Source organism: Mustelus asterias, chromosome 26 (genome assembly GCF_964213995.1).
Source record: "Mustelus asterias chromosome 26, sMusAst1.hap1.1, whole genome shotgun sequence".
Classification (NCBI taxonomy): domain Eukaryota; kingdom Metazoa; phylum Chordata; class Chondrichthyes; order Carcharhiniformes; family Triakidae; genus Mustelus; species Mustelus asterias.
The window spans coordinates 12,355,219-12,377,153 of record NC_135826.1 but is presented as its reverse complement, the minus strand read 5'-3'; positions in this window follow the sequence as shown (position 1 = coordinate 12,377,153).

Sequence of the window (21,935 nt, the reverse complement as noted above, 5' to 3'; positions counted from 1 at the left end):
GCTGTGATTATGGTGACCTGAAATCGGAGCTAATCAGGGAGAGAGCAGTTGCAGGAATACTTGATGATTCACTGTCAGACATGTTTCAAGTGAAGCCTTGAGAAAGCCATCCAGATTTCAGCACAGATCCATATGCAGGGGAGAAAGCAGACTGTGGTACAAAGTAAAGCTCACTGTGCGGTTAGTGAAACAGCACAGAAACTGGGTCACTCCGACCCTAACTGACCATCAAGCAACCATGCCAGCATGGTGGAGCAAACAGAATCATAGAATAGAATCATTGAATCCCTACAGTGCAGAAGAGGCCATTCGGCCCATCGAGAGCTCCAACAGGAAAGATTCTCTCGACTAGGACTTCATAAGTTCATAAGTTCATCAGATACAGGAGCAGAATTAGGCCATTTGGTCCATCGAGTCCACTCCGCCATTCGATCATGGCTTATATGCTCCTCATCCCCATTTTCCTGCCTTCTCCCCATAACCTTTCAACTCATTACCAATTAAAAACCTGTCTAACTCCTCCTTAGATTTACTTACTGTAGAGGCTTCAGCTCTGAACTGTCTTCTCTCAGGGCAGCGTAGGTTTGTCCACTTTGGTTACAGGTGGCAGAAGCCCCTCAATGGTCAGACCAGCCAATGACTCAGACACCGCGATACCATGAATGGATGACAGTCTCGAGAGGAACCAGCAACACGATGAGCCTCTAACTCCAGCTCCGATACCAGATGAAAGGATAAGCCCTAAGAACACAGAGCAGACACTGTGAGGATGACAGTGCCACATACAACGTTGGAACTGCATAGCAGCAAGTCATTGATGACAGTACACCACACAGCCAAACGCAAAGGTGAGCTTACTACCAAGGCATACCCTCACAACAGGAAGCGTCATCTTCCTTCCTGGTGTGCATCCCAGTGAGCCACATGAAGCAGACCCAATGGGCCAAATGGCCTAATTGTGCTCCTATATCTTACGATAATCTAGCTACCATCTATCACTACAATTGAAGAATCAACAAAAATGATGAAGGACAGGGAAAGAGAACAAAAAAATCACCCAGCTGTCAGAGCAATCAGTTCCAAAGAATCATATTAGATTTGAAACATTAACTCTGATTCTCTCCCTACAGGTGCTGCCAGACCTGTTGCATTTTTCCAGCACTTTCTGCTTTTATACCATAACAACCCCAATTCAACCAAGTTTACGTGCAGTGACAGAGCCTACACTCCTCTGACAGCAGTGCGGAAAAGATATGTTGTGGGATTTTATGGTCTCGCTCATCCTGAAACCATAAGATCCCGCCCGAGGTCAATGGACCTTTCCATGGTCCGCCCATCGCCCGCTTCAATTTCCGTAGTGGGCAGGACGGTAAAATTCCCATGGAAGAGTTATAAGGCCTCCTGACTGTCTGAATCTATGAAGTCATGATGTGGAGATGCCGGCGTTGGACTGGGGTAAACACAGTAAGAAGTTTAACAACACCAGGTTAAAGTCCTGCTGTTGGACTTTAACCTGGTGTTGTTAAACTTCTTACTGTGAATCTATGAACTCAGAGATTTGGGAAGGGGAGATGGGATAGTAGTAATGATGTAATACATGGGATTCACTGGGATAACTTGTAAATATGTTGTATGGGCTGGAGGTATAGTATAGGGGTCTGGCATATAGAGGGATAACGTGACTAAATACAGTACCATTCATAAAGCGATGTAAGAGAACACAGGACCTCACCTCGGGGTCAGTGTAGTGATGGACAGATCCATGTATAGAAGCAAGCATGGAGACAGTTCCTAGCTTGGACCTTTATTGTACCAATGTAGACAGCTTCTGATAGTTAACAAATACTTACTATTGGTCTACATAAAACTACAAAAAGCTTAATAAGACCTGCCAAATGACGCCCAACACCTTACAACATTGCAGTCAGAATTTTACCGCCCCGCCCACCACGGGAATCAGTGCGGGCGAGGGGCAGACAATGGGAAGGTCCATTGACCTCGAGCGAGATGTTACAGTTTTGGAACGAGCGAGTCCATAAAATCTCGCCCTACATGTCCAGAGGAGGTGTCACCACTCCCCCAGTGTCGTTCCGAATAGTGGAGACATCAAATTGCTCACAAGCTAGAGCAATATTTTATTCTTCTACAAAGGATAATATTTCTCTCTCCATAATAACTCTTGTTACATTCCCAGCCTGTGGATAGGATGCAGCAATGTTGTCATGTCATACAGTACATAACAAGCCATTTGATTATTCATGCAGATTGCATCACTTTCATCAGCACGACATCATGACAGATTGGAGCAGAACAACATTCTATAGCATCACCAGCCAGAATGGAGGAATTATTTTGGCCAAATCGAATACAGATTTACTAATAGTTCAAGTCTTCCTTGTCAATAATGCCTTGGGGGGTTTTTTTGGTGAACATTCCTCTTTGATCTTCAGCCCAATTTAGTCACTAATGATGCCATTTGCCCTCTTGCTTCAATTTACACTCCACACCCGACACTTGCAAACAACTTGTCTTATCTCTGAAACCCAGGCGAGCTCAGACAGTAAACATTAACATCAAAAAGATGGAACGTTTGGAGTCCATATCAAATGCCGGAATTTTTTTTAATTTTTATTTCATACTTCCCTTTTCAATTCAATTTCAAAAATGTCAAGGCTTGCATGCATAAACACTTCAAATTCACTTCAATTCATCTCTCATGGGAATTGGGCTTAATAAATAATTCACTGAATGGATGAAGGTAATGATGCTTTTTCTATAGATAGGGAAAGGAAGAGAAGATGTCGTCACATACATTGAGTCTTGAATTCCCAGAGTCTAGCAATGTTAAGCCATTGGCTCTCATGAGCAATGTGCTGATGCATGCTCACAGACTTCATTGGGAACACAAAGGGGAGTTAGTAATAAGAAAACATTGCACAGCCCTCCATCGCCCTCCCTCTTCCCGCCACCACCTTACCAGCTGCCCCATCCCTACATGTCGACTATATGTCTTCAGTTTGTCTTCTGCCTAAGATAGGACTCCACCCCCTGGAATAATTACCCACTCTCAGTCCCATATTGGTCCCTCAAGGTGATCCTCTTCTGCTGTGCTGCCCTTAAATGGATAACCACCACATTCCTCCCCCTTTTACTCCTTTATACAATCTTCAATAACCTATTTACTCCATCCTGAACTATAACTAACATTATATACATGAGTTGGACAATTATAACTCGAGCCTTTGCGGGATTTTTCTGTTTCTTGTAGAACGGTGTAATTCTGTAGTCTGAGATGCTTCCACTGGATCCTCATTAACAGGAACTGCAATAACAGGTATCTCTTCTGACACAGGCAGTTCATCACTACTTGCTTCCATGGAGATATGAGTTATGTCTAAAGCAGGTCGATCAGATACTTCAGTGCTCACAGGTTCAAAAGCATTTCTTGATGGCAACACTGACTGCTGGAGTGTCTCTCTACTCCTCCAGTGATCCACATGTTTACGAACAATCCATCTCTCCATGTCTACTTGGTAAGACAGGAGTCTGGTCTGAGAGACAATAGTTCCAGGGATTTAACTTGATCCACTAACGAAGTTTCATATTATGACACCATGGCACATTATGCACGTAATATGATTTTTTTAAATATTGCAGAGATCATGGCTCATTGATAAGGTTCTGAGAGGCTTCTGTGTCCAAAGATGAATACTTTTATTGGTAGGCTTTAACTATGTACAGTTCCAAATATGGTCCCGCATGGAGCTCTTCCATACAGGATTGTTGGTTTTCCTTTCACATGAACGTTTCAGCAATCTTGTTCTGGCACATTGATGCGCATTAATTGGACACGAGGCTCAAAGCTTCGGTAAAAGAAGGCTTTTATTAACTAACAATGGAACTATCAGAACTTTAACACACTATCCCAGACTGAAGGGATCCTGTCCGAGCAGGGGGTCTTATACCTCTCCCAGGAGGCGGAGCCCGACTGGGGTGTGCCACAACAGTAACAACCACAGGTGTATCAATCCCACCCTAGCCCAACAACAACATTAGTACAATCCCACAGTAACCTATATACATTCCTGTAGTGCTGGCCAGCCCTGGCCCAGCACTATCCAGTGGGAACCAACGATGGTTCACCACATTCACCCCTCCTTTGAGAACAAAGGCCGGCGGGGTACGAAAACAGAATAAAATGTCAACAGATTATAAGTTCAGACGGTCTGGAGGACCGCACCGTTGGTGTGACCTCCTCAATACCGGCGGTGACACCGGAGTAGGCACTTGCGGTGGCGTTCTCCCCAAAACGGCGTCCAGCTGTTCTCCCACGGACTCACAGGCCGGTTGACCCTGATGAGACGGTAGTGCAGGGGATCCTGACACATTCTGCAGTGGCGACCATCTTCGGGGCTCAGGCAAGCTGTGCATTGGAGTAAAACTGTTAAGCACTGGTCCCGATGCTGTCCGCGCTACGTCCGGGGGAGAAATAAGGGATAACGGATTCGTCACTGGGGGTATGGGAGCGACAGGAGTTGCTACGTCCCCTGCGGGCGCCAGGTCTCGGATCGAGACTGTGTCCTCTCGCCCGTCAGGATATGCCACATAGGCATACCGAGGGTTGGCGTGGAGGAGGTGGACCTGTTCGACCAAGGGGTCGGACTTGCGGGCCCTTACATGTCACCGCAGGAGGACGGGTCCTGGGTACGTCAACCAGGCTGGTAAAGATATCCCCGAGGAAGACTTCCGAGGGAATGAGAACATCCTCTCGTGGGGAGTAGCATTGGTTGCCGTACACAGGAGGGAGCGAATAGAGTGAAGCGCAGGAGGGAGGACCTCCTGCCAACGGGAGACTGGAAGGCCTTTGGACTTCAACGCCAATAGGATAGCCTTCCAGACTGTCGCATTCTCTCGCTCCACCTGTCCATTACCCCAAGGGTTGTAACTCGTGGTCCTACTAGAGGCAATCCCGTATGAGAACAGGAATTGCCTCAAGTCATTGCTCATGAACGACGAGCCCCTGTCTCTATGGATATAGCTGGGGTACCCGAACAGGGTAAAAAGATCACGGAATGCCTTGATCACCGTGGCAGCCGATGTGTCCGCGCAGGGGACAACAAACAGGAACCGGGAGTACTCATCTATTATGTTCAGAAAGTACACGTTCCGGTCTGTTGAGGGAAGGGGGCCCTTAAAATCAACACTCAGCCTCTCGAAGGGGCGAGTGGCCTTGACCAAATGTGCCCGGTCAGGTTGGTAAAAGTGCGGTTTGCATTCCGCGCAAGTCCGACAGCTTCTTGTCACCGACCTGACGTCCTCCACCGAGTAAGGCAGGTTGCGGGCTTTGACAAAGTGGTAGAGCCGAGTGACCCCAGGATGGCACAGGTCATTATGGAGGGCGTTCAAGCGATCCTCCTGCGTAGTAGCGCATGTTCCGCGCGAGAGGGCATCCGAGGGCTTATTGAGTTGCCCTGGACGATACATGATATCGTAGTTATAGGTGGAGAGTTCAATTCTCCACCACAAGATCTTGTCATTCTTGATCTTGCCCCTCTGCGAGTTGTTGAACATGAACGCCATGGACCGCTGGTCCGTGATCAGGGTGAACCGCTTTCCCGCCAGGTAATGGCGCCAGTGTCTGACGGCCTCCACAATGGCCTGGGCCTCCTTTTCCACCGCTGAATGCCGAATTTCGCGGCCTTGGAGGGTGCGGGAAAAGAATGCGACGGGCCTGCCCGCCTGGTTAAGTGTGGCGGCCAGGGCGAAATCAGATGCATCACTTTCCACCTGAAAAGGGATGGATTCGTCTACCGCGTGCATCGTGGCTTTCGCGATGTCGTGTTTCAATTCCTTGAAGGCCAATTGGGCCTCTGGCGTGAGTGGAAAAGTCGTGGACTTAATAAGCGGACGGGCTTTGTCCGCGTAGTTGGGGACCCACTGCGCATAGTAGGAGAAGAAGCCTAGGCATCTTCTCAGTGCTTTTGCGCTAGCGGGCAAGGGAAGTTCAGCAAGGGGGCGCATACGGTCTGGATCAAATGACCCCGTTTTCCACCACGTATCCCAGGATGGCTAACTGGCGCGTACGGAATACACACTTCTCCCTGTTGTAGGTCAAATTCAGGCGAGATGCAGTGCGTAAGAAGTTCTGGAGATTTGTGTCATGGTCCTGCTGATCATGGCCGCAGATGGTGACATTATCCAGGTACGGGAAGGTAGCCCGCAGCCTGTTCTGGTCCACCATTCGGTCCAGAGCACGCTGGAAGACCGAGACCCCATTGGTGACACCAAATGGAACCCTAAGGAAACGATACAGACGACCATCCGCCTCAAAGGCCGTGTATTGTCGGTCCTCTGGGCGAATGGGGAGTTGGTGGTAGGCGGACTTGAGGTCTATGGTGGAGAACACCCGGTACTGCGCAATCTGATTGACCATATCAGATATGCGCGGGAGAGGATACGCATCCAGCTGCGTATATCGGTTAATGGTCTGACTGTAATCAATGACCATCCGGGGTTTGTTCCCGCTCTTGACCACCACAACCTGTGCTCTCCACGGACTAACACTGGGCTGTATGATCCCTTCTTTGAGGAGTCGCTAAACCTCAGATCTGATGAAGATCCGATCCTCAGTGCTGTAACGCCTACTTTTAGTAGCGATGGGCTTGCAGCCTGGTACCAGATTCTGAAATAAAGAGGGTGTGGTGATCTTTAACGTAGAAAGATTGCAGGCGGGGCGCTTTGGACAATTTGGAGGCTGCAGCTGTCTCCCACTGTCAGCGAAGGGAGTGGCCCACCGTACTGTAGGATCACACTCTTCATGTGGACCATAAAGTTTAGTCCGAGGAGAATTGGTGCGCAAAGATACGGCAACACAAGGAGCCTGAAACGCTCGTAAATTGTACCTTGTACTTTCAAAGTTACCGCACAATGTCCTAGCACAGCGACAGACCGGGACCTTGATGCCATAGAGATTGTCTGTTTGGCAGGTTGAATCTGGAGTCCACACCTCTTCACAGTGTCAGGGTGGATAAAGCTCTCAGTGCTCCCGCTGTCAAACAGACAATAAATCGCATGATTGTTTACCTGGATATCCATCATCGAACAATCAAGCCTGTGATGCTTAGCCTGGTCCAGGGTGATCGACGCCACCGTTGGTCCATGAACGTCACTGCAGGCAGCTGAGGTCGACGCTGAGGACCCCTGCTGGTTGCTCATGGTCATCGTCGACCAAAATGGCCACCCCCATGAATCGCACATGGGTGAGGGCGCCAAACTTAGCGACCCCTGGTGGTCATCCTCCTCCGACTCCGTCGACCGCAATGGCGTCGTCCTGGACTCGCACGTGGACGAACCCCGCGAGGACTTCGACGACGATGGTGATGATCCCCGTTCCGAAGGGTCACAGGCCGCACTGCCGTTCCTGGGCTTCGATCTGCACACCTTCGCATAATGCCCCTTTATACCGCATGCGGTACAGACTACCGCTTTAGCGGGACACTTTTGTCGGGTATGTTTGGCTCCTCCGCAGAAGTACTACCGCGGGCCGCATGGGGTTGCAGCCGTCGTCTGGTCCACATGGGAGCGCGCCATAACACTGCACTTCAAGCCCGAGGGGCGAGGAGGGATTTGCGACTGCTCCTGCCACGTTGTCTCCACGTGGTCCTCTGGATACAGGACTAAGCTCTTCGAAGCCGACTCGAGCATTTCAGCTAATTCCATGGCTTGGGTAAGGTTGCGATTACCCTTTTCTCGCAGCTTGAGACGGATGTATGAAGACCCGACCCCGGCCACAAACACATCTCGGGCGAGGTCGTACATGCTCTGCTCAGCCGACACAGCTTTGCAGTCACAGCCCCAGGCTAGCTGTAAGAGCTCATTGGCGTAGTCCTCCATGGTTTCGCCCGACTGCCGACGTCGTGTAGCGAGGAGGTAACGAGCGTGGATCTCGTTAGGAGGTTTCGTATAGCGCTTTTTTAGAAGCTCGAGGGTCCTCGGGTAAGTGGTGGCCGCACGGATCGCGAGGTAGACTGTGTCGCTTACCCTCGCATGGAGGACCCGGAGTCTGTCATCATCTGTGGTGACCGCTGCGCAGGCTGCTAGATAATCTTCGAAACACTTCAGCCAGTGGTCGAAGGTGTTAGAAGCGCCCACCGCACGTGGATCTAGCGTCAGACGTTCTGGCTTGAGGATTTACTCCATACTCTCCTTTCTTTTTTTTTCTTCCGTCGAGAGTTTAATTTTAGTTAATAAAATTGATGCGCATCAATTGGACATGAGGCACAAAGCTTCGGTAAAAGAAGGCTTTTATTAACTAACAATGGAACTATCAGATCTTTAACACACTATCCCAGACTGAAGGGATCCCGTCCGAGCAGGGGGTCTTATACCTCTCCCAGGAGGCGGAGCCCGACTGGGATGTGCCACAACAGTAACAACCACAGGTGTATCAATCCCACCCTAGCCCAACAACAACATTAGTACAATCCCACAGTAACCTATATACATTCCTGTAGTGCTGGCCAGCCCTGGCCCAGCACTATCCAGTGGGAACCAACGATGGTTTACCACACACATAATCTCAGTTTTTTTCTCTGAATTGCTGATTCTGCTGTCAATTTCACTATTCTAACCTCTTCAGTTAATTTCTCTTTGTTAAACTTCCTGCTTCAAGCTCTTAGGCCGTGATCTTGCCTGCTGTTCATGCCACGTTCCCGCTGCAGCGAGTTTTGGAGAATTTGGCGGCCAAATCTCCATTCACTGAAGTTAAACTACTTTGTTCATAGAATCCTATAGTACAGAAGAAGGCCATTCGGCCCATCGAGTCTGCACTGACCACAATCCCACCCAGGCCTTACCCCCATAACCATGTGTATTTACTCTAGCTAGTCCTCCTGAGGCTAAGGGGCAATTTACCATGGCCGATCCACCTAACCCACACATGTGGGAGGAAACCGGAGCACCCGGAGGAAACCCACGCAGACACAGGGAGAATGTGCAAACTCCATACAGTGACCCAAGCCGGGAATCGAACCCGGGTGGGATGGGAAAATCCTGCCGGCGTGAATGGTGATAAGATTCCAGACTTATTCTCCTGATTCAATTCTTCACTTGACTTGTTCTTATTTTCTAGTTGCTTTTCATGCAGTTCAGCTAATTCTACATCAATTCTCATTAATCTCTCCTTCTTCTTAACTTCTTTTTGTCAATTTTTGCAACCTTTATTTCAAGTTTGCTGTCAGTCATTTCCTCTTGTTTTAATGGCTTCTCCAGAGCTTTAATTCTTTTTACTGATTCCTCATTATGTTAATAATTTCAATTTTCTTTTTAAGTTTTCAAATTTCTACATTTCATCTGGCATGAATCCATTATGTTTTTACTGGACGTTTACATTTCAGAAATGGAACTTACATTTCTACTTGTCTTAACTTCAACTGAACTCTTTTTGGCTTCACTGTTGCTCAGGTCTGCCTCTGATGAAGTGTTGACTTTTTCCCATTCTGTAATTTTCCCATTGTCCTTCATTTGGCAATTTTGTCTTTTGCTGCCCTCCTTCTGTATTCTTTCAGTGCCCTCTTTGTGAGATCTTCTCCGATTCTCCATGTCTGTGTGGGTTCCTCCCACAGTCCGAAAGACACGCTGGTTAGGTGCAGTGGCCATGCTAAATTCTCCCTCAGTGTACCCGAACAGGCGCCGGAGTGTGACGACTAGGGGATTTTCACAGTGACTTCATTGCAGTGTTAATGTAAGCCTACTTGTGGCACTGATAAATAAACTTTAAGCTTTAAAGAACTTATTGTGGTCAAATAGCCTGCCACTGCACACTGTTTGAGCGAGTGACCAGCTCACATGTAACCAAACCCCAGCAAAGAATGAAAGCCTTCACAAAGTTGGGAGAGGAGGAAGACACACTACCAAAAAGATAGGTAAATGTACTGGTCACCATTCCAGTGACCAACCAGAAAGAGAATGTGGGTATCTCCATCCCAGCCAGTCTCCAAGTACCAGATCCCCACAGGGAGCATGGGACTGGACACCTTAGTCAAATAGGACAAGGGATCCCATTTAAAAAATCACAATTTTAAGTGCATTTTTGTGACTCCCAACAGATAGTGCTCAGTTACCAGATTCAATGTGCTTGCATATACACAGTCTGATATATGACCTCGAGGCCTCCTACTGTCATTCTAAGGGCTGGAGCAAACGTTGAAACGCATTTTTAGATTAACTTGTAACAATTTGTAAAAGGCCTAAGGCTCACACCAGATAAGAAGTGATTTGTAGTCAGCTGAGACAAAGCTAGCTGTTCCTTACAAGTTTAAGGATTTTTCAGGAAGCAATCTAAATGGGGGTGATGTGGCAGTTGATAGGAGATTGGAAACAAGCAGCAGGATCCTAATTTAATAATGGAATCAGGCATTCCAGCAATACTCTCTTAATAGGAACATAGGAGCAGGAGTAGGCCATTCAGCCTTTAGAATCTACTCCACCATATTGCTAGATCATGGCTGATCTTTTACCTCAGTGACACTTTCACGGTCCTCTGCTGCCTCACAACGCCAGCGACCTGATTTCGATTCCCGGCTTGGATGACTGTCTGTGTGGACTTTGCACGTTCTGCCTGTATCTGCGTGGGTTTCGTCTGGGTGCCCCGGCTTCCTCCCACAGTCTGAAAGACGTGCTGGTTAGGTGCAGTGGCCATGCTAAATTCCCTCGCTGTGTACCCGAACAGGTGCCGGAGTGTGCCGACTAGGGGATTTTCACAGTAACTTCATTGCAGTGTTAATGTCAACTTATTTGTGAACTTATTTGTGACGCTAATAAATAAACTTTAATGAACTAAACTTTTAGGGAGCAGTTCAGTTCGAGTCTTCAATGATATTTTCTGGGTTCTTGCTGCTGTAGAGACTGTCAGAGGTAAATCCATAGTTGGAACTCAAAAAGATCGGTCTAATCAAAGATTTAAGATGAAATGCTTTCTGCATTAATGGGAGACTGGGTTATCTTCCTTCAGTTATTCTGAGAGAAGGCAAAGCAGGAAGTCTTCCTGAATATCAGCTGAACAGCTGATCACTGACTCTCACCAATGCTTACAGATGCACCATAGAAAGCGTTCTTTCTGGTTGCATCACAGATTGGCATGGCTCCTGCTCTGCCCAAGAACACAAAAAAGTACAAAGAGTTATGAACGAAGCCCAGTCCATCACATAAACCAGCCTCATAAGAACAGAAGAACTAGGAGCAGGAGTAGGTCATCTGGTCCCTCGAGCCCGCTCCGTCATTCAATAAGATCAAGGTTGATCTTTTCGTGGACTCAGCTCCACTTTTCATGGGCTCAGTCTCCCATCCATTGACACTGTCTATACTTCCCGCTGCCTCAGAAAAACAGCCAGCATAATCAAGGACCCCCACGCACCCCAGACATCCTCTCTTCCACCTTCTTCCGCTGGGAAAAAGTCTGAGGTCATGTACCAACCGACTCAAAAGCAGCTTCTTCCCTGCTGCCATCAGACTTTTGAATGGACCTACTTCGCACTAAGTTGATCTTTCTCTACACCCTAGCTATGACTGTAACACTACATTCTGCACTCACTCCTTTCTTTCTCTATGAACGGTATGTTTTGTCTGTATCGCGCGCAAGAAACAATACTTTTCACTGTATCTCAATACATGTGACAATAATAAATCAAACCAAACCACCGATTCGGGAGCCTCACACACCTGGCATGTTTGACCCAGCGTGATTCACGTGGGAGCATTTTTTTCAGTTTTAAAGTCATTGAATCCCACCCCAGGAGCACTGCCAGCACCAGCGGGAAACACGCCAATTTGGGCGGCACGGTAGCACAGTGGTTAGCACTGCTGCTTCACAGCTCCAGGGACCCGGGTTCGATTCCCGGCTTGGGTCACTGTCTGTGTGGAGTTTGCACATTCTCCTCGTGTCTGCGTGGGTTTCCTCTGGGTGCTCCGGTTTCCTCCCACAGTCCAAAGATGTGCGGGTTAGGTTGATTGGCCATGCTAAAATTGCCCTTAGTGTCTTGGGATGCGTAGGTTAGAGGGATTAGTGGATAAATATGTAGGGATTTGGGGGTAGGGCCTGGGTGGGATTGTGGTCGGTGCAGACTCGATGGGCCGAATGGCCTCTTTCTGTGCTGTAGGGTTTCTAAGTTTCTAATTTCACCGCTGGTGGCACCATTTAGATTTCATTTGGGAGAATCACAACCTACATCTACTGGTATCCCTTTATCCACCTTGCTTGTTACTTCCTCAAAGAACTCCAAGAAATTTCTCAAACATAATTTTCCTTTCATACCACTTCCTGTAGACATGACACCTTACACAATATAGAAATTGCCTGAAACATGTGGAATCACAACAACTGCCAGAAGCATTAAAGCAGCAACTAACCTTTAAATAGTTGATGATCCCTTTTAATACTTTAAATAGCACAGATTGGGATGGGGTAGGGTGGCGGGGGGAGGGGGTGGAGTAGGTGTGGGTGGTTCATTTATGGTGTTTAACATCATGTTTGTATGAAGTTAATGTAGGGTGTAGGCTCTGTTACGAATGACATCGCTGGGATTAGATTAGCATTGTATATAGATTGGTCATCACAGAATTGCTACGGCGCAGAAGAAGGCCATTTGCCCCATCATGTTCTCACCGGCTCTCCAAACGAGCATTTTGACTTAGTGCTGTTCCCCTGCCTTTTCCCCGTACCCCTGCATATTGTTTGCAGAATTACAGAATTGTTACAGCACAGAAGGATGCCATTAGGGGCAGCACGGTGGCACAGTGGTGAACACTGCGGCCTCACAGCACCGGGGACCCTGGTTCATTTCCGGCCTTGGGTCACTGTCTGCTGTGGAGTTTGCACATTCTGTCCATGTCTGCGTGGGTTTCCTCCGGGTGCTCCGGTTTCCTCGCACAGTCTGAAAGACATGTCGGTTAGGTGGATTGGCCATGCTAAATTGCCCCGTAGTATCAGGGGAACTCGCAGGGTAAATATGTGGGGTTAAGGGGATAAGGGCTGCATAGGGTTGTGATCAGTGCAGACGTGATGGCCCGAATGGCCTCCTTCTGCACTGTAGGGATTCTATGATTCCAATGTTCTGTCTGTTCTATTTACTTGCGAATGATGTGTGGTGTGTGCACTTTAATCACTTTACAAATATGGCATCTGGGCTTATTGACACCAGAAGTGTGCACTCACGTAGTAGACATTACTGAAACCTTTGGAGTCCTATAATGCCCAATAAAGAGGCACCCAAACCCAATTTCGCCCCAACTTTCCTCATAAGTCCATTTTCTGATTCTAGGAATCATGTTGAATCTCTTCCCTGCATCGTCCTGTGGCCTAATTGTTGCTTCTGGAACACAATTAAAAGCCACCATATTATGCAATAGAGTAAGACACTATTGAATATTGCTGATAAGTGAGACATTTTGTTAAAGCTTTTCATCTTGCACTCATCAGGACAAATGCAAGAATGCCAAATTTCAAACGACAATTTATACCACAGGAGAAAAGGATGTTGATTTGTTGGCATGTCGATTTTGGTTGGCTGAGCCATTGCCATGGAGAAAGTAGTGGGGAACCTAGGCTCCCTGTACTTCTGTGTAATTCAAAAAAGGCACAAGACTCAAAAATATTCCTTTCATTTGCAGAGAACAGTTCTCTGCTTTTGAATGATTAGGGGAGGCTATGGCCCATTGGTATTATCACTAGATTATTAATCCAGAAACTCAGCTCATGTTCTGGGGACCCGGGTTCAAATCCCGCCATGGCAAATGATGGAATTTGAATTCAGTAAAACAAAATCTGGAATTAAGAATCCAGATTACTGATAACTGTGAAACCAATGTCAACTGTCGGAAAACCCCATCTGGTTCACTAATGTCCTTTAGGGAAGGAAATCTGCCATCCTTACCTGGTCTGGCCTCCATGACCCACAATAATGTGGTTGACTCTCAACTGCCCTCTGAAATGGCCTTGCGAGCTACTCAGTTCAAGGGCGACTAGGGTTGAGCAATAAAAACTGGCCAGCCAGTGATGCTCACGTCCCACAAATAAAAAAAACCATAAAGTGTAAATTAGTCACATTGCAAGATTCACGGATTATCTTAAATTGGTTGTTAGTGCAGCTATTGGCAACACAGTGGATTGGCATGTCAGGATTATTGAGCAAGTTCTGCCCAATCCCAGGATCACGTCCATTTTGTTCTGAATTTTACAAGATATAGTACAGTCTGTACTATTACAAACAACCAAATGAACATGCTGTTGGATTCAGCCAATTGCCAGGCTAATCAATCGAGCTCGTAATGTGGCTCACTTACATTGGCTAGAAGTAACATACATTCATATTCAGCAACCCATTTGCTTCAAAGCAAAGAGATATGTTCACGGCTCGAGGCTTTTGAGAATAACCCGGGAGCTTGGGCAGTCTACAGTCCCTCATTTCTCCATCTATGGAAGCAGCTCAGCCAATCAGAGTCAACATGCCAACCAATCAGCACTCTTTTCTCCTGTAGCAATAAGTTGTCGTGATCATCTGAAATTTGGGATCCTTGTGTTTGTCCTGGTGAGTGCAAGATGAAAGCTTCACCAACATGGCTCTCCTTTCAGTAATATTCAAGTGTTACTCTATCAGGTAATATGGTTGGTTTCGACTGCAGAAGGACCAGTCAGGACAAAGGACTCTGCAGGGAAGGGCGTCAACATCTGTCTCTTTTCAGCCATATCCAAGTTCTATATTGCCGAGTGATTGAGAGTATAATTCCCTCATTGCGTTAATGTTTTTCCTGCATTCCAAATCTTCCTTTTCTTTGAAATTGGGATGAGTATTTCCCTTTGTCCTACTCTATACTTTTCTGGGCTGATTGAAGATATCAAAATGCTGATGCCATTTTCCAAACAAGAGACATTAAAAGCTCAGAAGGACATCAGAATCAGGAGCAAGAATGGATCTTATAGGTTGTCAAAGCTGCTCCACTGCTCAGTATGGTCACAATTCAGTTTAGGTTTCAACTCCATTTTCCCCTGATTCACTGAGACACCAAAATCTGTCCATCTCAGCCCTAAATATATCCAGCGATGGAGCAACCATAACCCTCTGGCATTGAGGATTCAAAAGATTCACAACCATAAGACCATAAGATATAGGATCAGAATTAGGCCATTCGGTCCATCGAGTCTGTTGCACCATTCAATCATGGCTGATAAGTTTCTCAAATCCATATTACTAAACTAGAAAGAGTGCAGAAAAGATTTACTAGGATGCTACCGGGACTTGATGGTTTGAATTATAAGGCGAGGCTGGATAGACTGGGATTTTTTTCCCTGGAGTGTAGGAGGCTTAGGGGCGATCTTAAAGAGGTCTATAAAATAATGAGTGGCATAGATCAGCTGGATAGTCAACATATTTTCCCAAAGGTAGGGGAGTCTAAAACTAGAGGACACAGGTTTAAGGTGAGAGGAGAGATACAAAAGGGTCCGGAGAGGCAATTTTTTCATGCAGAGGGTGGTGAGTGTCTGGAACAAGCTGCCAGAGGTAGCAGTAGAGGCGGATACAATTTTGTCTTTTAACAAGCATTTAGACAGTTATATGGGTAAGATGGGTATAGAGGGATATGGGCCAAACGCGGCAATTGGGACTCGCTTAGTGGTTAAAAAAAAGAGCGCATGGACAAGTTGGGCCAAAGGGCCTGTTTTCATGCTGTAAATCTCTATGACTCTATGATCCATTCAGCCTTTTCCCCTTGACCTTTGATCCCCTTACCAATCAAGCACCTAACTATCTCTGTCTTAAATACACTCAATGATCTGGCCTCCACAGCCTTTTGAGGCAATGAATTCCATAGATTCACCACCCTCTAGCTGAAAGAATTGCTCCTCATCTCGGTTCTAAAGGTTCATTCCTTTACTCTGAGGCTGTGCCCTCAGATCTTGGACCTTTGAGTGAAGAAATTTCTCCTTACCTCAGTCTTCAATGATCAGCCCCATATTGAGACTGAAACTCCCATCTTTTTGATTCCCCAACCAGGGGAACAACTTCTTAGTATCATCCCCATCAAGCCCCTTCAAGAATTTGCATGTTTCAACTCAGTTATCCCTCATCTTCTAAACTTCAGAGAATATAGACCCAATTTATTCGGCATCTCATCCAAGGACACCACCTCACCTCAGGGACCAGTCTGGTGAACCTTCGCTGCACTGCCTCCAATGCCTTCCTTAAATAGGGAAACTATGTGTACAGCATTCCAGGTGCGGTGTCACCAAAACCATAGAACCATAGAAAATTACAGCTCAGAAACAGGCCTTTTGGCCCTTCTTGTCTGTGCCGAACCATTTTTTGTCTAGTCCCACTGACCTGCACTTGGACCATATCCCTCCACACCCCTCTCATCCATGAACCCATCCAAGTTTTTCTTAAATTTACCACTTTGTCCGGCAGCTCATTCCACACTCCCACCACTCTCTGCGTGAAGAAGCCCCCCCTAATATTCCCTTTAAACTTTTCTCCTTTCACCCTTTGTAACCTGTTACAAATTGACTCACCTGAGGAAGGAGCAGCACTCCAAAAGCTTGTGATTCCAAATAAACCTGTTGGACTTTAACCTGATGCTGTGAGACTTCTTACTCTTACAAACGTAGGAAGACTTATTTATATTTTCAATCCAAATCCTTTGAAACAAAGGTAAATATGCCATTTGCCTTCCTAATTATTTGTTGTACCTGCTTGCTAACTTTCTATGTTCCTTGTAACAGTACACCCAAGTCTTGTAGAAAGAACAACATTTCTGAGCTGCTGACCTTGTAAAATAATATTCTGCTTTGCTATTCTTACGACCACGTTATACTCCATCTTGTTGTCCAATTCACTTCACTTGTCTTTGCGATGTTATTTCTCAATCAGTATCTTGCCCTGAGCGTACCCAGATACTGTGGAGAGACTTGGGGCCTGAAGTGACATTGAATTGTGGTGGAATCACCCTGCAGGGTAAGTGGGATGAACCCCATGAAGGAAGAAAGACTTGTGTTTACTTAAGCAGCACCTTTCACAACCACAGGACATCTCAAAGTACTTTACAGGCAATAACGTCCTTTGAAAGTGTAGTCACTACTGTGATTCGGAAATGCAGCATTCAAGTTGTGCACTTGAAGCAAGGCCTTTCAGACAGTAAGGTGATAATCAGCAGACAATGCGTTTCATTGATATTGGTTGCAGAGTGCAGCGTTGATTCTACTCGAAGCTGTTTCCTGACAGTCAGGCACCTTATTAGCAGGAAAGCACTAAACACAACTACCTAGGGTACCGGCATGAAGTTACACATTACCTTCTGTGCTCTGGTTGCTGCACGGGTTGCTGCAACTGCAGCAGCGTTGACACTGGATTTGTTGTTTTGAGTGTGGAAAACAGAATTGGGGATGGATTCTGGGTCCCAAACACAGCCTGAGGGGAAACAATCTAATGGAGACTCCCCCTGAGTTGACACAGAGACAGGTTCTTTCTCCAATTAAGAGTGGTTGGTGGGCTCTCAAACCTTAGGAGGGGAGGCAATCAGAGACCATCGAGCTTGAAAAGAGCATCAGTGTACAGTGAAGGGTGGGACACTGAGAGGGTGCTTCATCATGGAGGTACCTTCTCACCAACTTTCTAAAATCAGATATTAGAGTATCTGTTGGGTCCATTCAATCAGTTGAAGAGACGAGAGGACCGCACTGGTATGAGTTTTAAAATGGTTTTCCTTTATTGAAAATAATTTTTAAAAATTAACATGACAGAAGCAGAAAAGCGAACTTGGAGACTGGCTTCTAAGCCAATCCCTCCACAAAAAAAATGTGTACGGAGATGAGTGGTACCGAAGAACTAAACTGAACTTGAACACTCTAAAATCCAAGCTATATTTCAATCCTTATCTCGTTATTGGAAGTGTTTTTCGCAGGCTGTCTCCATCTAGAAAAAAACAAATCTTGCAGCTGCTATAATGCTGTTCTTTGCCTGCATTGTGTACCTTTCAGGAAAACAGGAAAACCTTTCAGGCTAACCCAGCATGCCTTCTGATTTCACATGAAGTCAAGCGAGCGACAATTGTCCAGCTTAGCAGAGTTAGTTAATCCTTACAGTCTAGCATTTAAACGTAATTGCACATTGGCAGAGGTATCTTAATTGCATAGGCAGACATATTTTAAAATGAAGTCTTTGCATAGATTGAAACAAACAGGCTACACATACGCAGGATTCCTCAGTACCCAATTTTACATTTTAAATGATGTAAGCGCGGGAGCAGCTGCTCTTTCGCAAGCTCTGGTGCTACGTATCTTTTGATCTGTTTTTTATCCTGATCCACAATCCATATTTATCTGACCCTGATGTGTATAATCTGTGCTCTGATCCTGGCTAAATTTTGACAAGGGGGAGCTGAGTTTAGTTAAGGAAGTCCTTGTTTGTTCGAGGTGGTCGGAGATGGCTGGGGTGAGGCTTAGTTCGCAGTGGCGGTTTCGCTGGTGACAGGGCCTCTGTTTTAATGATGCTGTTGATGTCAAGGTAATGGTCGCCATTATGAGTGAGGGTGTGGATGACAGTCTCCCTGGCACATATTTTTGGTGCTCATATTAATGACCTATGAGATATCATAAAGGGGATGAATAATGCGGGAGAAGAGAATCCGAAGGTGCTGGGGATAAATCTCCAGCCAAACTTCAGAACTGGATGTCATACTTTCACCATCTCAATTTGAGACCTGGGCATCTCGAGTTCGATGAAGCAAATTGTATCTGGTCTTCGAGGCTTGGGGTTGATTAAAGACTCTGACCACCATTCTTATGTTGTCTTGCCCTCAGTGTTCGTTGGGAAGGGTTGGAGGTGGCTGGACATCTCGGGTTGGGGTCTTGCCAACTGAGAGGCTGTACTTTGCTGGGAGCTTTGGTGAAACTCTGGATGGATCCTGGATGTTGCTTGATGATCCTGTCATGACTTTGGCCTTTTCAAACTCTGTGGGTTGTTATATATTATCCTGCAGTTCATCGTTAATCCTGAACATTATTCTCTAGGGATTATAATCCTGATTTTATCTGTTTTATCCTGACATGGATGGATGATATAGGAGCACAAAGGTGTTTGCCGTCTCTTATCCAAAAATCAGGATTGTCTATTTTGTTTTTTTGATGGTATTTGTCCACAGGTGAGATCCAATGGTGAAACAAGGGAGGCAAAGCATACCATACTTAGAGAAGGAAAGGAGAGAGTGCAGAATGTAGTTACAGTCGTAGCTATAGTGGCAGCGATGGTTTGATTTCTTGGCTCCTGGAATGGATGTCGGCACCTTATCTGGTGGTTGGTGTTTCTCTGATGGGGGAAATGGGTCTAATCTCATTGATAGTGGGGCCTAAATGGCACTTTTAGGGTATCTAGAGAAAGGGATAGTTTGCTTTGTTCAATGTCAGTGCCACAGGGATCAGTGCTTGGTCCTCTGCTATTTGTGATTTTTATTAACGACTTAGAGGAGGGGGCTGAAGGGTGGATCAGTAAATTTGCTGATGACACCATGATTGGTGGAGTAGTGGATGAGGTGGAGGGCTGTTGTGGACTGCAAAGAGACATAGATAGGATGCAAAGCTGGGCTGAAAAATGGTAGATGGAGTTTAACCCTGATAAATGTGAGGTGATTCATTTTGGTAGGACTAATTTAAATGTGGATTACAGGGTCAAAGGTAGGGTTCTGAAGACTGTGGAGGAACAGAGAGATCTTGGGGTCCATATCCACAGATCTCTAAAGGTTGCCACTCAAGTGGATAGAGCTGTGAAGAAGGCCTATAGTGTGTTAGCTTTTATTAACAGGGGGTTGGAGTTTAAGAGCCGTGGGGTTATGCTGCAACTGTACAGGACCTTGGTGAGACCACATTTGGAATATTGTGTGCAGTTCTGGTCACCTCACTATAAGAAGGATGTGGAAGCATTGGAGAGAGCGCAGAGGAGATTTACCAGGATGCTGCCTGGTTTGGAGGGTAGGTCTTATGAGGAAAGGTTGAGGGAGCTAGGGCTGTTCTCTCTGGAGTGGAGGAGGATGAGGGGAGACTTAATAGAGGTTTATAAAATGATGAAGGGGATAGATAGAGTCATCGTTCAAAGACTATTTCCTCGGGTGGATGGAGCTATTATAAGGGGGCATAACCACAGGGTTCATAGTGGGAGATATAGGAAGGATGTCCGAGGTAGGTTCTTTACTCAGAGAGTGGTTGGGGTGTGGAATGGACTGCCTGCAGTGATAGTGGACACTTTAGGAACATTTAAGCGGTTGTTGGATAGGCACATGGAGCACAGTGGAACCCTAGTGGAAATGACTAGGGTTGGGAAGCATTTTCCGATCGGGGCCATTGTGATCTCCTGGACTCGTTTCGATCGCCTCAGGGGGTCGGAGAGGAATTTCCCAGATTTTTTTTTCCCCATATTGGCCCTGGGGTTTTTCACTCTGGGTTTTCGCCTCTCCCTGGAGATCACATGGTCTGGAATGGGGGGGTGGGGGTAAGTTAATAGGTTGTAATGAACAAAGCATCGTAGCTGTGAGGGACAGCTCGGTGGATAGGATATTGGTATGTAGATAGGCTGGAAAATTGGGTGGGGATCCTGGATTCAGGATTCAATCCTGGACCGGGGAGCGGCGCGGGCTTGGAGGGCCGAAGGGCCTGTTCCTGTGCTGTATTGTTCTTTGTTCTTTGTTCTTTGTTCTTTGTTCACACCAGGATGATAGGGAGTGGGATAGCTTCATCTTGGTTTCAGATAAAGCTCGGCACAACATTGTGGGCCGAAGGGCCTGTTCTGTGCTGTACTGTTCTATGTTCTAATGTATAAGAACGATGTGAATATTCTTGGATTGTTGGCCCTTATTTTAGGGTGTCGTTGAGCATGTTAAGGCAATAGTGACTGTGTTTACTGTTGTCAGTTGGAGGATATGCTGCACGGGAGAGTTCATTGTCCTCCTCCAAAAAGATCCCTTTTGGGGACTTCTGGACTGCTCTTTCTCCAGAGACCTGGTTGCCCTGGTGATGTAGTGTCCTGCTTGTTGCTGGGCCTGAGTGCAGATTTGGGAGCTTTGGTTCACCGTTGTTGGATTGTCTCTCTTCGGTTGGAGATTAGGCTGGTTGGAGGAATAGGTCGCCTGCTCCAAAGTGGTCTTATATAGAAACATAGAAACTAGAAGCAGGAGTAGGCCATTTGGCTCATCGAGCCTGCTACGCCATTCATTTTGATCATGGCTGATCATCAAATTCAATATCCTGATCCCCCCTTCCTCCCATATTCCTTGATCCTTTTAGCATTCACCACCCTCTGGGTGAAGAAATTTCTCCTCACCTCAGTTCTAAAAGGATCACCCCCTTATCCTCAAACTATGACCCCCTAGTTCTGAATTCTCCAACATTGGGAACATTCTTTCTGAATCTACCCTGTCTAACCCTGTTGTATGGTGATTTTCAGACTGTCTGTCCTCTAAGTTTGGGCTTCCCTTGGGGAGTAGTGCCCTGCTCCTTATGAGGTTATGATGTTCTGTTCCTGATACCCTTGCTGTCAAAGTGTATCCAAAAAACTACATCTGGCATCTGTTGGATAATCCTGATGTTTCTCTCTGGGGTTTCATTTCATCATCCGGGTGTGTGATGTCTTGACATAGGCTCTGATTTGTTATAGTTAATCGTGGAGAGTTTCCCTTATCTTGTTGGGAGGAGTAGGGTCGTATCTTTCCCCCAGATACCCTGTTGATGGGTGTCTTGACAATTCTTCTTCTCTTTGTTTAGTTGGGTTCCTTGTTGGAAAATGATTTAAGTTTTCTAGTGATGGGGAACCTGATTGGTGCCTCTGATTTGGCTGGATAGAAGAGAGGTTTGAAATGTTGCGAGCCTAGCGTATATGAATCCTGCCCCCCTCCACAGTGGCCCC